This window comes from Monodelphis domestica, chromosome 4, assembly GCF_027887165.1.
Source record: "Monodelphis domestica isolate mMonDom1 chromosome 4, mMonDom1.pri, whole genome shotgun sequence".
In the NCBI taxonomy this organism is placed as follows: domain Eukaryota; kingdom Metazoa; phylum Chordata; class Mammalia; order Didelphimorphia; family Didelphidae; genus Monodelphis; species Monodelphis domestica.
In genome coordinates this window covers 158,853,729-158,869,015 of record NC_077230.1, presented here as the reverse complement: position 1 = coordinate 158,869,015, position 15,287 = coordinate 158,853,729, and the positions used below count along the sequence as shown (strand labels likewise).

General features: G+C 34.9%; 1 protein-coding gene across 3 annotated transcripts in view; it reads right to left on the bottom strand.

Annotated features, from left to right (window-relative positions):
• Nucleotides 1-15,287, bottom strand: part of KCNJ3 (potassium inwardly rectifying channel subfamily J member 3) — a 261,183-nt gene that overhangs the window by 229,522 nt on the left and 16,374 nt on the right. The gene's annotated exons all lie outside the window — the stretch shown is intronic.

Below are 15,287 nucleotides of genomic sequence, written 5' to 3'. Positions count from 1 at the left end.
AATTTGAAAAGTGCCTTCTCATGACTTGCTTATTCATTCTCAAAAAAAGTCCTTGTGAAATGGAATCAAGTTTTTTAGTTTTGTTTTCCAAACAAAGAAATTGGAAAATAAAGGAAATTCAGTGATAACTAAAATCAGAGTGAAATGATATCAGATCCAGACTTAAAGACTAAGTCTGTCAATATAAATTCACTGGTTTTACCTTTCAGAGCTTCCCTAATCGATGATCCCTAATGCCAATCTCACAGAATTCTATTTAATCCCTGTCAACCTAGGCACTGATCTAAGAATAATTAAAAAAAAAATTATTCCCTTTTTGAAAAAATAAAGGACTCAAAATGGTTTGCTTCAATGACTAACAATATCTAGCAGCCATTTCAACCTGAAATTCTTTTAATTGTCCTTTTCTGAACTGTGTCATGAGCATATCATCACTTATTCAACAGTAAATAACTGAACACAGTGTTCTAGCTGGAGTCTAATGCATGTGCAGAAATCGTAATGATTTGTAGTCTATCCATCAGTTAGTGACACTAACATCCTTGTTTGGCATTTATATCACATCTTCACAAAATGTTCCACAATTACTATCACATCCTGTTCTTGGTTATGATGATGAATGACAGTACTTCTTTATTCATACTCCTGATTTATACTGGTTTTCTACCCATGCTCATTTGCGTTTGACTTCTTTGATTAGGAGAGCCTTTATTTGCACAAAAGTCCTCTTTCAAACCCTTCAGTATGTTTGTGTATACATATTATCATGATTGGGTTAATGGATATCTTCCTCTGCCTCCCAATTCCTTTCAAGGTCACATAATGCATTAGTGAGCTTCTTAAAACCAAAATCTGTATCACCCTAGGGACCTATATCCTATATTGTCTGCCCTTCTTCAATACAAAAAGTCCATTAATTGTTATTTTTCAATAACTATAGTCCATACATTGAGGAATTTTTCATTTAGGTTCATTTAAAACTTGCAGGCATTAGGGTGGTAGGTTTGAGTTCATTTTGCAAGCATCATAATTATCTATAAGAAGTACAACTGGGCATAAAGTCTGAAGATAACTATATAAACTGGTGGTTATAGCTTTCAGAATTTTTAAAGGCAATCAGGTAGAGAGAAATAGGGAGAGAATAAATATTTGTATAGTGACCCAATCACTATGCTTTTATAAATATTATCCATTTGATCCTCATAACAATCCTTTGACACAGGTGCTATTATTAACAACATTTTAGACTTAAGGTAATTTAAGCATGGATTAAAGTGATTTGCCAAGTGACATACAGCTAATAAATGTCTGAAGCTAGATTTTAACTGTGCTTTCATATGATTATATTAATTGTATCAATAATCTTCCTCTCCACCCCAATATCACCCTCATTGTCACTTTGTCTCATTGCCTTTTAATTCTTTATGTTTCATTTATCACCCCTCTTTTTTACCCCTACTCTTCTAAATCAGATCTGAAATACCAAAGAGAAGGATCATCTTTAGTGTTCTCTTTTTTACCAATAACAAATAGCCACAGGCACCTGACAAAATATGCTTACAGTACTTAGGGTTAGGTCGTATGATGAAATAATACATAGCTATGAGGAGATATGGAATAAGGGGTAAAGATCAAGGGATTAAAATGTTTGAGAATGATGAAAACTTTATGAACCTAAAAGTTAAGAGGGAAATTTTTGAGATATCATTGGTGACAAGAAATTTTTAATACTCTCTACAAAGTAGGATCTAATCAACTTGGACAAGTAGGAAATATTTGTTTCTAAGTTATTTTCTCCTATAGGGCAGGAATTTATCTTGGTATACAACATAGAACTTTCCTCATAGGTGGTAGTCAATGTGTATCTGTTTAATCATGTTGCTAATTGTCTGAATTGTAAAACAAAGGTATATTTTACAACCGCATTTTAGAAAATGGCACATTAAATGAGGGAAACTTAAAGTCCATGTTGAAAGGTAGTGAATTATAAACTATTTGCTAAATAGAAAAGATCAGATGTATTGTTCCTGCAGACATAGAATGCTATGAATAAAAAGGAAACCAATTGATGTTTTATAAGAAACAAAACAAAACAAATAAAATGCTGTTAAAATATTATTAAAAATTAGGGAATTAAAAAAATAGACTGTCCCAAATGCTTCGATAAAAGAGTAAAAGTAGCCAAAATTGAAATAGGTCATTTGCAAGTATATAGAATAAAAGTAAAATTAAAAAATTTGAAAGGATACATAAGGAAATGCCAGAAAGAATGAAAAAAAAAGAGGTAGAAACTAAATACTATTAAAATGGCTGCTATGTGCACCACCTAATCTGTGCTGAGCTATCTCTATGGAGAGGGTAAAGACTGGACGTGGGATTTCATTGTTATAAAGATGTCTTGGTAATGGGGTCCCTTTACCATTGAAGGTCAATAACTTTGGTGCTCCTCATATTCTTAGCCAGTTGCTTCAAGCTCTTGAAAAGTTAAATTACTTGTTGAGGGGACACATAGCCAGTATATAAAAGAGGTCACTTAAACCTAGATCTTTTGCATCTGAATCTCTAACCATAATGCAACACTACCTGTCAAGCTACCTCTTCAGAAGAATTAAATAAAGAAGCATTATAAAATTAGAAAGAAATATAAGTTGGATAGATAAAGCTTAGGGGCTTGTTAGGAGTCAATTTTGAGATTCTCAAAATGTAAACAAATTAATCCATCCACTGGAATACTCAGCAAAGTTGTTAAAATGATAGCAACCTATCTAATGATCAATGATTGTTCTCAAAGGTCACAGCAACCGGAGAAAGTACAGTTATAGACGACAAAGATGAACTAAGCCAGTGAACTAAGCCAATGACATAATCAAGGATACTGGTTTTAGTAAGTATAAAAATAAGATGTGTCCATGGGTCCTCTATTTGACTGGGACCTTAATTCAGTAAGAATATATATATATATATTTATTAATATATATATATATATAATATATATATATATATAATATAATATATATATATATATATATTCCAACTTATAAGATTATAAAACTATAAGAAAGCACGTATGGTGTTAAATTAACTCCACAGAGGGGGTATCAAGGTGAATCAGTGGATTGAGAGCCAGGCCCAGAGACAAGAAGTCAGAGTTTCAAATCTGGCCTCAGAAATTTCCTGGCTATATGGCCTTGGGCAAGTCACTTTACCCATTGCCTACTGTTCTTCTGCCTTGGAATGAATATATAGTATTGATTTTAAGAAGGAAGGTAAGGGTTTTAAAAATTTCACTCCAGATAATAACCATATGGGGAAAAAACATAAATTATTACAATAGAATGGTATATTGTGAAATTAAAATGATACACAGTTCTCAATTAACCAAACCAGTTTACATTATGTGAAGTTCATTTCTTACTAATTTTATTCACTAGTAAAGTAAACAGGAATACATGAATATTGCTTATTTTCTTTCATTTCCTAATCATAATCACATTTGGCAGTTTATTATTTTTAAAAATTTTTAAAAATTTGGTCAATTTCAAACATTATTCCTTGGTTACAAAGATCATTTTCTATTCCTCCCTTCCCTCCCCCAAACCCTCCCATAGCTGACACAAAATTCCACAGGTTATTATATGTGTCCTTGATCAAAACCCATTTCCATGTTGTTGGTGTTTGCACTAGGATATTCATTTAGAGTCTACAATCCCAATCATATCCCCTCCACTGATGTAGTCAAGCAGTTGTTTTTCTTCGGTGTTTCAACTCCCATGGTTTTCCTTGGGATGTGGATACTGTTCTTTCTCATAAATCCCTCTGGGTTGTTCAGGAACACTGCATTGCCACTAATGGAGAAGTCCATTACATTAGATTATACCACAGTGTATCAATCTCTCTGTACATCGTTCTCCTGGTTCTTCTCATTTTGCTCTACATCACTTCCTGGAGGTCATTTCAGTTCACATGGAATTCCTCCTCCTTTGAGCACAATAGTATTCCATCACCAACATATACCACAATTTGTTCAGCAATTCCCCAATTCAAGGGCATCCCCTCATTTTCCAATTTTTTGCCACCACAAAAAGTACAGCTATGAATATTCTTGTACATGTCTTTTTCCTTATTATCTCTTTGGGGTACAAACCCAGAAGTGCTACGGCTGGATCAAAGGGCAGATAGTCTTTTGTTGCCCTTTGGGCATAGTTCCAAATAACCATCCAGAATGGTTGGATCAATTCACAACTCCACCAGCAATGAATTAGTGTCCCTACTTTGCCACATCCCCTCCAGCATTCATTACTTGTCTTTGCTGACATGTTAGTCAATCTGCTAGGTGTGCAGTGATACCTCAGAGTTGTTTGGATTTGCATTTCCCTAATTATAAGAGATTTAGAACACTTTTTCATGTGCTTATTAATGGTTTTGATTTCTTTGACTGAAAATTGCCCATTCATGTCCCTTGCCCATTTATCAATTGGAGAATGGCTTGATTTTTTTTGTACAATTGATTTAGCTCTTTGTAAACTGGAGTAATTAGACTTTTGTCAGAGGTTTTTGTTATGAAGATTGTTTCCAAGTTTGTTATTGCCCTTCTAATTTTGGTTACACTGGTTTTGTTTCTACAAAAACTTTTTTAATTTAATGTAGTCAAAATTAATGATTTTATATTTTGTGACTCTAAGTCTTCTTGAGTTTTAAAATCTTTCCTTTCCCAAAGATCTGACATGTATACTATTATGTGTTCACCTAATTTACTTATAGTTTCCTTCTTTATGTTCAAGTCATTCACCCATTCTGAGTTTATCTTGGTTTAGGGTGTGAGGTGTTGATCCAAGCTTAATCTCTTCCACACTGTGGGTGATAATGGGCATCCTTGTTTCACTCCTGATATTATTGGGAATGCATCTAGTTTATCCCCATTGCGGACGATGTTGGCTGATGGATTAGATAAATTCTATTTGTTAGTTTTAGGAAAGATCCTTATATTCCTATACTTTCTAATGTTTTCAATAGAAATGAGTGTTGTATTTTGTCAAAGCCTTTTTCTGCATCTATTGAGATAATCATGTGATTTTTTGTTGGTTTGCTTGTTAATATGGTCAAATATGTGGATGGTTTTCCTAATGTTGAACCAGAGTTGCATTCCTGGTATGAATCCTACCTGGTCATAGTGAATAACTGTTGTGATCACTTTTGCTAGTATTCTATTTAAGATTTTTGCATCTATGTTCATTAAGAAGATTGGTCTCTAGTTTTCTTTCTCTGACTTTGACCTGCCTGGCTTTGAAATCAGTACCATATTTGTTCATGAAAGGAATGTGGTACAACTCTATATTTGATTATTATGTCAAATAGTTGGTACTGTATTGGGATTAGTTGTCCTTTGAATGTATGATAGAATTCATTTATGAATCCATCAGGCCCTGGGGATTTTTTCTTAGGGAGTTTTTTGATGGCTTGTTCAATTTTTTTTTCAGCTATGGGATTATTTAAGAGTTACAGTTCTTCTTCTGTTAATCTAGGCAATTTATATTTTTTGTAAATATTCATCCATATCACCTAGATTGGCATATTTGTTGTCATATAATTGGACAAAATAGTTTTTAATGATTGCCTTAATTTCCTCTTCATTAGAGGTGAGCTCTCCTTTTTCATCCCTACTACTGTTAATTTGGTTTTTGTCTTTCCATTTTTTATTAGATTGACCAGTACTTTGTCTATTTTGTTTGTTTTTTCAAAATACCAGCTTCTAGTCTTATTAACTCAATAGTTCTATCACTTTCAATTTTATTAATTTCTCCCTTCATTTTTAGGTTCTCTAATTTTGTTTTCTTCTGGGGGTTTTTAATTCATTCACATTCTAGTTTTTTTGATTTGCATGTCCAATTTCATTGACCTCTGCATTCCCTAATTTATTAATATATGAACTCAAGGATATAAATTTTCACCTGAGTACTGCTTTGGCTATATCCCATAGAGTTTGAAAGGATGTCTCATCATTGTCATTTTATTTGAAGAAATTAATAATTGTTTCTATGATTTGATCTCTAACTAACTGATTTTGGAGAATCATATTATTTAATTTCCAATTAATTTTTATTTTTATCTACATATGCACTTATTGAGCATTATTTTTATTGCCTTATGATCTGAAACAGTTTCATTTATTATTTCTTCTTTTTTGCATTTGTTTGCCATGTTTTTAAGACCTAGTATATGGTCAATCATTGTGAATTTACCATGCACTGCTGAAAAGAAGGTGTATTCCTTTTTGTCTCTATTTATTTTTCTCCATATATCTATTAACTCTAAATTGTTCTAAGATTTTGTTCGCATCTTTTACCACTTTCTTATTTATTTTTTGATTTATCTAAATTTGATAGTGGTAGGTTCAGGTCTCCCACTATTATAGGTTTACTATCTATTTCCTCCTTTAATTCTACTATTTTCTCCTTTAGAAATTTGGATGCTATACCATTTGGTGCATACATGTTGATTAGTGATATTGCCTCATTGTCTATATTCCCTTTTATCAGGATGTATTTACCTTCTCTGTCCCATTTAATCAGGTCTTTTTTATTTTGGCTTTGTCAAATACCATGATTGCAACTCCTTCCTTCTTTCTATCAGTTGAGGCCCAATAGGTCTTGCTCCAACTTTTAATTCTGATGTTGCGAGTATCTACATGCCTCATGTGTGTTTCTTGTAGACAACATATGGTAGGATTTGTGATTCTAATCCACTCTCCTATTCATTTACATTTTATGGGAGAGTTTGTCCCATTCATGTTCAAAGTTATGATTGTCACTTGTGAATTCCCTAGCATTTTGATATCCTTTCCTAATTCTGTCCTTTCCTCTTTTGCTATATCCTTTTAAACCAGTGGTTAACTTTTAATCAATCTACCTAATCCCCTCCCTTGATATGCTTCCCTCTCTTGTCCCTCCCTTTTTGTTCCCTTCTTGTTTTTTTAGAGTCTGTTAAATTCCATCCCCCCTTCCTTCCCTCAATTTTTGTACTCCCTCCCCCTTACCCCCCCTTAGTTTTCCCTTCTTACTTACCCAGTAGGATAAGATAGAATTCAAGATCCCAAAGAATCTAGATGCTCTTCCCTCTCAGAATTGATTTCACTGAGGGTAAGGTTTAAGTATTATCTAATAGCCCTCTCTTCCTCTCCTTCTTATAAGATCATTCTTCCCCTCCCCTTCTCATGTGTATATTTGTGTGATAAAGATTATCCTATTTATTTTATTTCTTCAAGTATCTCTTGGTACCATCTTAGATTACCCTAACCCTTTTTCTTTTTTTTTATAGCATCTTATAGCCCTTGATTCCCTAATCTTTTCCTATGAGTGATTCTTCTAATTAATATAATATTGAATACAATTTTTGAGTGTTACACATAACATGTCCCCCATATATTAATATATATATATATATATATAATTTGATATAGTTGGAGTTCTTAAAGAAGAGGGTTGAATAAAAAAACATTTTCCCCTTTTCTCTTTCTTATATACTTTTTCATGTTTCTCTTGATCTTTGTGTTTGGTTATCAAACTTTCCATTTAGTTCTAGTCTTTTCTTTACAAATATTTGGAAATCTTCTATTTTGTTGAATGCCCATACTTTCCCCTGGAATTATATAGTCAGTTGCGATGGATAGGTGATCCTTCGTTGAAGACCCAGTTCTCTTGCCTTTCTGAAAATCATGTTCCAGGCCTTGCCATCCTTTAATGTGGAAGCTTCCTGGTCTTGTGTGATCCTGGTTGGTGCTCCTTAATATCTGAATTGTCTGTTTTTGGCTCCTTGTAGAATTTTCTCCTTAGTTTGAAAGTTTTGGAATTTGGCAATTACATTCCTGGGAGTTGTCTTTTGGGGATTTAGAGTAGAAGGTGTTCTATGAACTCATTCAATATCTATTTTGCCCCCTTGTTCAAGAGCATCAGGATAGTTTTCTTGGATGATTTACTGTAGTAGGGTATCAAGATTTCTGTTTATTTCTGGATTTTCAGGTAGACCAATGATTCTCAAATTGTCTCGTCATGATCTGTTTTCTTGATCTGTCATCTTGTCAGTGAGATATTTTATGTTTTCTTCTATTTTGTCAGGCTTTTGTCTTTGCTCTATTAATTCTTGCTGTTTTGAAAGATTATTGGTTTCCACTTGCCCAAATCTGGTCCTTAAGGCCTGGTTTTCTATTATAATCTTTTGGTTTTCTGCTTTAATCTTTTGAATTTCCTTTTTGGTTTGGCCTACCTGCTTTTCGTGGCTTCCAGCTGTTTCTCCAATTGGGAGTTCTTTTCCCTCAAATTGTTATTTTCTCTTTGAACTATTTCCCATTTTTCTTGCCAGAAGGCTTCCAACTTTTGGATAAGCTCTAATTTAAATTCTTCAAAAGCTTGTGGAAAATTTCCATTTTTTTAAAGGTTTTGTCATTGTTTGAATTTCCTCTTTATTTCCTCTGTAGCCTGGGATGTTCCTCCGTAAAATTTTCAAGGGTCAGTGATTTTTTTTTTTGGTGGTGGATGGAGTTTATGGCTCCTTAGTATAATTTTCCATCACTCTGGGGACTTTCATTCCCTTATTAGTCAGAGATCTGAGTGAGATGGGCATGCTCTTTGTGTATGGAGTCAAGGAGCAAGGATTTTGCCTGAGGCAAGCTCTTGAATCTCAGCCACTTCTGCTGTTCACTGCTCTTTGTACCTCCATGCCGAGAGTGCCTATGGTCTGTGCTCCCTAGTCCTCCAGGGTTTCAGGTGTAGCTTCTGCTGTTTGCTGACCTTCTCTCTATCTCCTTGCTTAAAGTGCCCATGATCTGCACTCCACAGCCTGCCAGAGTTTCAGGTGTAGCTGCTCTCAGGGGTAGGTCCTTGGTATTTTAGTCGGCTCCCAATGTCCTAGAGTTGCCCCTTGCTCACTCCAGAGGTATCCCTCTTTCACTCGATGATTCTGGCTCGCACTGGCTCTAACTCTGGCTCCAACTCTGGCTCTGTAGGTGGGGTGGGGAGGGTAGATCAGCTCACATTTGGGTGGAATATTTTTCACCCCCTTATAGTGTAAACATGCCCAAATCCCATGTACCTTCAATGCTGCACCCTACTATAGAGTCCCTTCTTTCTCATGAAAATGTTTATTTTGGGGTCTTTTGAGGTAGTCTATATCGGTTGGTCTGAGGAGAGGAAGCGAAGCGTCCTGTGTCTAGACTACCGCTATACTTACCCGGAATTCCCCCTGTTAGTTTCTTAGATACCGACATGTAAGCAGACTATAATTCAGCAGGAAGTACAAATTGAAAGAATTTTAGGAATGTTAGCTCAATATAGGCTTACTTTATACCAACAGGCTTTAGGGGAGAAAAAAAACACTTTTAATTGGCTCCTCATTTCTACAACCAAGGAACATGAGAGACTGCTAGATAGTACACTTAAAGAGAGAGTAAATGCCTTACTTCTTTAAAGAATGAGCTAAAATATATTTGGTAAGCAACAGAGGAAGGGATGTTGTGAGCAAGAAACAAATATCTATTAAGTATATACATCATACCAGGTACTGTGCAAAACACTTTATAACTTTTTTTTTCATTTGCTCCTCAGAGAAACAGAAAAAGGAATATAATGAGATTTTTACAAAAACTAAAAAAAGTAATAATTTGTGAAGTCCCTAAAGATCTAGTTAAGATGGGAGTGGAGGTGGGAGTGTGATTATTCACTTTTGATTTCAGCTAAAGGAGATCTAAGTAGATTGGTTCACAAAAGGGTAGAGTCCAGTAGAGCAAGAAAGTTTATGGATGATTGAGATTGGAAAATGAGTATTAGAGGGAGGTTCTTCAGGATGTGAAAAGGCATAGGACAGAGACTTAGATGAAGGAATGAGAATTGGTATAAAGAATGTTGTCTGAGTGAAATCAACCAATTAACAAGCTTGAAAATGAGGAGGCAGAATCACAATGGTGGTATAGAGGCAGCAAAAGTTAAGACCTCTGATAACCCTTCCTTACTGATTACAAACTAAATACTCCTAGGGGACTGAAAATCAAAGCTAATAAAAAGACAGAGCCAAGGAACCCTCCATCTGGACTCAAATTAAAAGGTATGCCCCCAAAAACCAGAATTAGAGGACACTTGGGTTTAAGGGAGAGGAAGAAGAAAGGTCCTGGGTTCCCCCTCCCCCACCTAGACCTCTAAGGCTCCAGCAGCAATTGGAACCACTGGGTGAGCAAAGGTGCTGCTCTGGAGGAAGTACCTTGTGGGTAAAGCTGTGCCAGGCTCAGAGCATCCAACACAGGTGGTAGGAAAGCAGAGGAGAAGCACAGAGCCCAGAGCCAGCAACCTAGTTGCAGCATCAGAGACACTCCATATTTCCCCCCACCTTTTCCTGAGGTTTTGGCCTCAGAACACATCCAGCTTGACTCAGTTGGACTTAATAACATAAAAGCCTCCAGAGGGCAGGGAAGCTCAAGCTCCAACACCCCTCCCCCACAGACATTGCTGAGAGATTTACTGACAAAGCCCCAAGGGTGAAGGCTGAAAGAAAAGCCCCAAACCACAAAAAAAATGAGAGGAGCAAAAGAACAGGCAATTGCAGGGAGTAAAGAAGGAGTAAAGACAAGCAAAGAAAAACAAAATTAAAAAAAAACCAACAACCAAAAATACCCTTTTTTTAAGAGACCCAATAAGGTAAAATGATATGTATCCCTATAAAAAACAGAAGACATTTGTAACTTTTAAAAAATATCATTATCACCTGGGCAGCTAGAAGAATTACACTTAGAGGGAACAGTGACAAACTGTATAGGATAAAATGCCAAGACATAAATATGTATGTAGATATATGCATGCATAAATACATATATATGTATACTAGTGCTAAAAAAGAGGTTAATACTAAAAGAAATGGGAAAAGAAACAAAAGAGGGTAAGTTTATATGTCACAAAGAAGCTCATGGCGGGGAGTAGAGGGGAGAACATCAATACAAGAGAAGGGTAAAGAGACTGGAGACAGAAAATATTCAACTCCTACCTGCATTGAAATTGACTCAAAGAGGGAAGAACAATCAAATACATTGAGGCAGAGAATTAATTTGCACCCTCTAGGGAAGTAGAAGGGTAACAAATGGAGTGATGGAGAGAAAATCAGTACAAGGGAGAGGGTGGGGGTAGTATAAAAAGAATGTAAAGAAAATAAGAGGGGAATAAGAAGGGAGGGGGTAGAAAGGGAAATAAAAAAGGGTGGGAATTAGGAGTACCAATGAAAAACAAAATATTGGTATAGAAGGAAATAGTGAAAAAAGAAAAGCCAAGACTAGGAGTGGAAAGCAAAATGCAGGGAAATACACAGCTCATAATAATAACTCTGAATATGAATGGAATGAACTCACCCATAAAACACAAGCAAATAGCAGAGTGGATTAGAAACCAAAACCCTACCATATGCTGTCTATCAGAAATGCACATGAGGAAGGCAGACATGCATAGGGTATACATAAGAGAATGGAGTCAAATCTATTGGGCATCAACTAATAAAAATAAGGGAGGAGTCACAATCATGATATCAGACAAAGCCAAAGTAAAAATAGATCTGCTTAAAAGATATAGGGAAGGTAATTACAGCCTGATAAAAGGCAGTATGGACAATGAGGAAATATCACTAATCAACATGTATGAACCAAATGGCATAACATCCAAATTTCTAAAGGAAAAACTAGTGGAGCTCAAGGATGAAATAGATAGAAAAACTATACAAGTGGGGGACCTGAACCTTCCTCTATCAGAAATAGATAAATCAAACCAAAAAATGAATGAGAAAGATGTAAGAGTAGTCAATGAAATCTTAGAAAAATTAGACTTAGTAGATACGTGGAGAAAAATAAATAGGGACAAAAAGGAATACACCTTCTTTTCAGCAGCACATGGTAAATTCACAATGATTGATCATGTAATAGGTGGCAAAAGCATTGCAAACAAGTGCAAAAGAGCAGAAATAATAAATGCAAACTTAATACAATCACAATCCTATCTAAATTAATTTACTTATTTGGTTCCATACCCACTGAACTACCAAAAAGTTTCTTAACCGAATTAGAAAATACCATAACAAATTTCATTTGACTAAACAGTAGATCAAGGATATACAGGGAAATCATGGGGGAAAAAAAAACGAAGGAAGAATGCCTTGCCGTCCCAAATCTCAAACTATACTATAAAGCAGTGGTCATCTAAACAATTTGGTACTGGCTAAGAAACAGAAAGGAGGATCAGTGGAATAGACTTGGTTTGTGACCTTAGCAAGACAGTCTATGATAAGCCCAAAGCTTTCGGGAACAAAATCTAGTATTTGATAAAAACTGCTGGGAAAATTGGAAGACACTATGGGAGAGATTAGGTTTGGATCAACATCTGACACTCACACTCTACCTCAAGATAAACTCAGAATGGGTGAATGATTTGAATATAAAGAAGGAAACTATAAGCAAATTAGGTGAACACAGAATAGTATACTTGTCAGATCTTTGGGAAAGGAAAGACTTTAAAATCAAGCAAGTGCTAGAAAAAACCACAAAACGTAAAATCAATAATTTTGAATACATCAAAGTAAAAAGATTTTCTACAAACAAAATCATTGCAACCAAAATTATAAGGGAACCATTGGGAATTGGGAAAAAATCTTCATAACAAAAACTTCTGACAATGGTCTAATTACTTAAATTCATAAAGAGCTAAATCAATTGTACAAAAAATCAAGCCATTCTCCAATTGATAAATGGGCAAGGGACATGAATAGACAATTTTTATTTAAAGAAATCAAAACTATTAATAAGCACATGAAAAAGTGTTCTAAATCTCTGATAATCAGAGAGATGCAAATCAAAACAAATCTGAGGTATCACCTCACACCTAGCAGATTGGCTAACAGGACAGCAATGGAAAGTAATGAATGCTAGAGGGGATGTGATAAAGTTGGGACATTAATGCATTTCTGGTGGTGTGTTAAACTAATCCAACAATTGTGTAGAGCAATTTGGAACTATGCCCAAAGGTAGCTAAAAGTCTGTATACCCTTTGTTCCAGCCATAGCACTCCTGGGTTTGTACCCCATAGAGATAATAAGGAAATAGACTTGTACAAGAATATTCATAGCTGCAATCTTTGTGGTGGCAATGTATTGGACAATGAGGGGATGCCCTTTAATTGGGGATTGGCTGAACAAATTGTGGTATATGGTTGTGATGGAATATTATTGTGCTAAAAGGAATAATAAACTGGAGGAATTCCATGGGAACTGGAATGACCTCCAGGAGTTGATGCAAAATGAAAGGAGCAGAACAAGAAGAACATTATACACAGAGACTGATTCACTGTGGCACAACTGAATGTAATAGACTTCTCCATTAGTGGAAATGCAGTGATCCTGAACAACCTGGAGGGATCTACGAGAAAGAACACTATCCACATTCAGAGGATAAACTGTAAGAGTAGAAGCATAGAAGTAAAACAACTGCTTAAATACATGGGTTGAGGGGATATTGTTGGGGATGTAGACTCTAAATGAACATCCTAATGCAAACACCAACAACATGGAAATGGGTTTTTATCAAGGGCACTTGTAATACTCAATGAAATTGCACATCAGCTATAGGAAGGTGGTGTTAGGGAAGTTGGGAAATAATATGATTCTTGTAACCAAGAAATAATGTTATAAATTGACTAAATTAATTAATTTAAATTTAAAAAAGAGCTTGAAAATGGAAAAAAATGGAAAATGATAGAAAATTACATCAATATAATAAAGATAGTGGCTAAAATTGATGTCATGGACTTCAAATGTTGATAAGTGAAGAGAATCTTCTATTCCAAAAATGATACTAGGGACTATTTTTTTTTAAGTAGACCCTTTCTTTTTCTTTCATCAATGAGGTTAGACCTTTGTTAAGAGAAGAGTAGGAAACTCAAATTGGAGAGCAGTTGTGAAGCAGCAATATAAATCCTCACCAATGAAGTACAAGTAAAAGGAGCAAAGCAGTTGGTTTATATATTCCTTCAACAAGCATTTATTATGTGTTTACTATGTTCAAGTCCATGTGATAGACACTAGAGAAACAAAATGGCAAAAAAAACTTGTCCCTAATCTCAATAAACATTTTTTAAATGTACAGAAGCAGGAAAATATTTCAGTTCTTCCTAAACATGGTGGTTTTATTATTCTGTCTGTAGTGTTGTTAATTATTGGGTCATCAAACTCCCTCATCATGCAGTATAAAGGTGAAAGGCCTTCCCTATATATACACATACATAGATACTTCAGTTATAGGCTATGAAGGCCTAGAACATAATCATAAAATATTAATGAGATCTTAAAATGACATAAAAAATAAGTTTGTGTCCTGACTCTCATATGATCTGAATGCCTTTTCTATTAAGGCGTTAAATGAAGAACACTATGGGATGAGTAATCAACTTTGCTATATATTATGAGATTTTTCAATAGCTAAGTCCTGGGGAGTTTGAGTAGGAAGCTGGACAAAGTTTTGGAGCACCCATATGCCTATTTTTACAAGATGGTACCAAGGATGGGGTCCAGGTTTTTCCCTTCTTGTTCTACCCTCTGCACCATTATCATGTCATTAGAGATACCAGACCTAGAGGAAAGACTATATCCAGTTAGGAGCAGAGACATATTATACATATAGAAAAATGATTCCTCTAAGTAGAAAAGACAATGCATACAAACAGGGTCCTGAGAACTCAGCTAAGACACTACACCCAAGGGAACTGCATGGGGATGCTACAAAGAAAGAATAGACATCCTAGTCATGAGGCACCATGAATTGTAACCTGACTTTGCCAATACACATTCTAAACATTTACCTCACTAACACTACAGCTAAAGTTCTGTATATGAGTAATTTTCCTGCATGATTGTCATGCCATATTAGCTAGAAATAAAGTGGAATTAAAAATATAAGAAATCAAGCTTAAATCTCTCATTAACATTAGCAAAAAAAAAGTTAGTAAGAATTTCAGGCTTGTCACATTGCCATCCAAGTTTAAAAATAAAAAAGAAAGGTTGTCAATCTGAAATTTTAAGATATTCTCATTATTACAAGGTTCCTGATAGCTTTATGCAAAATAATAATGCACTCACCTTGGGTATTCTAATATGGGAGATGAAAATAAATCAAGTAATAAAAATAAGCAGAATGTAAATATTGTATATATTATCATTCCCTAATTGGCCATATACATTTGAGCTTCAAAATTATTAGTAAAAGATTCCTTAGACTGTCA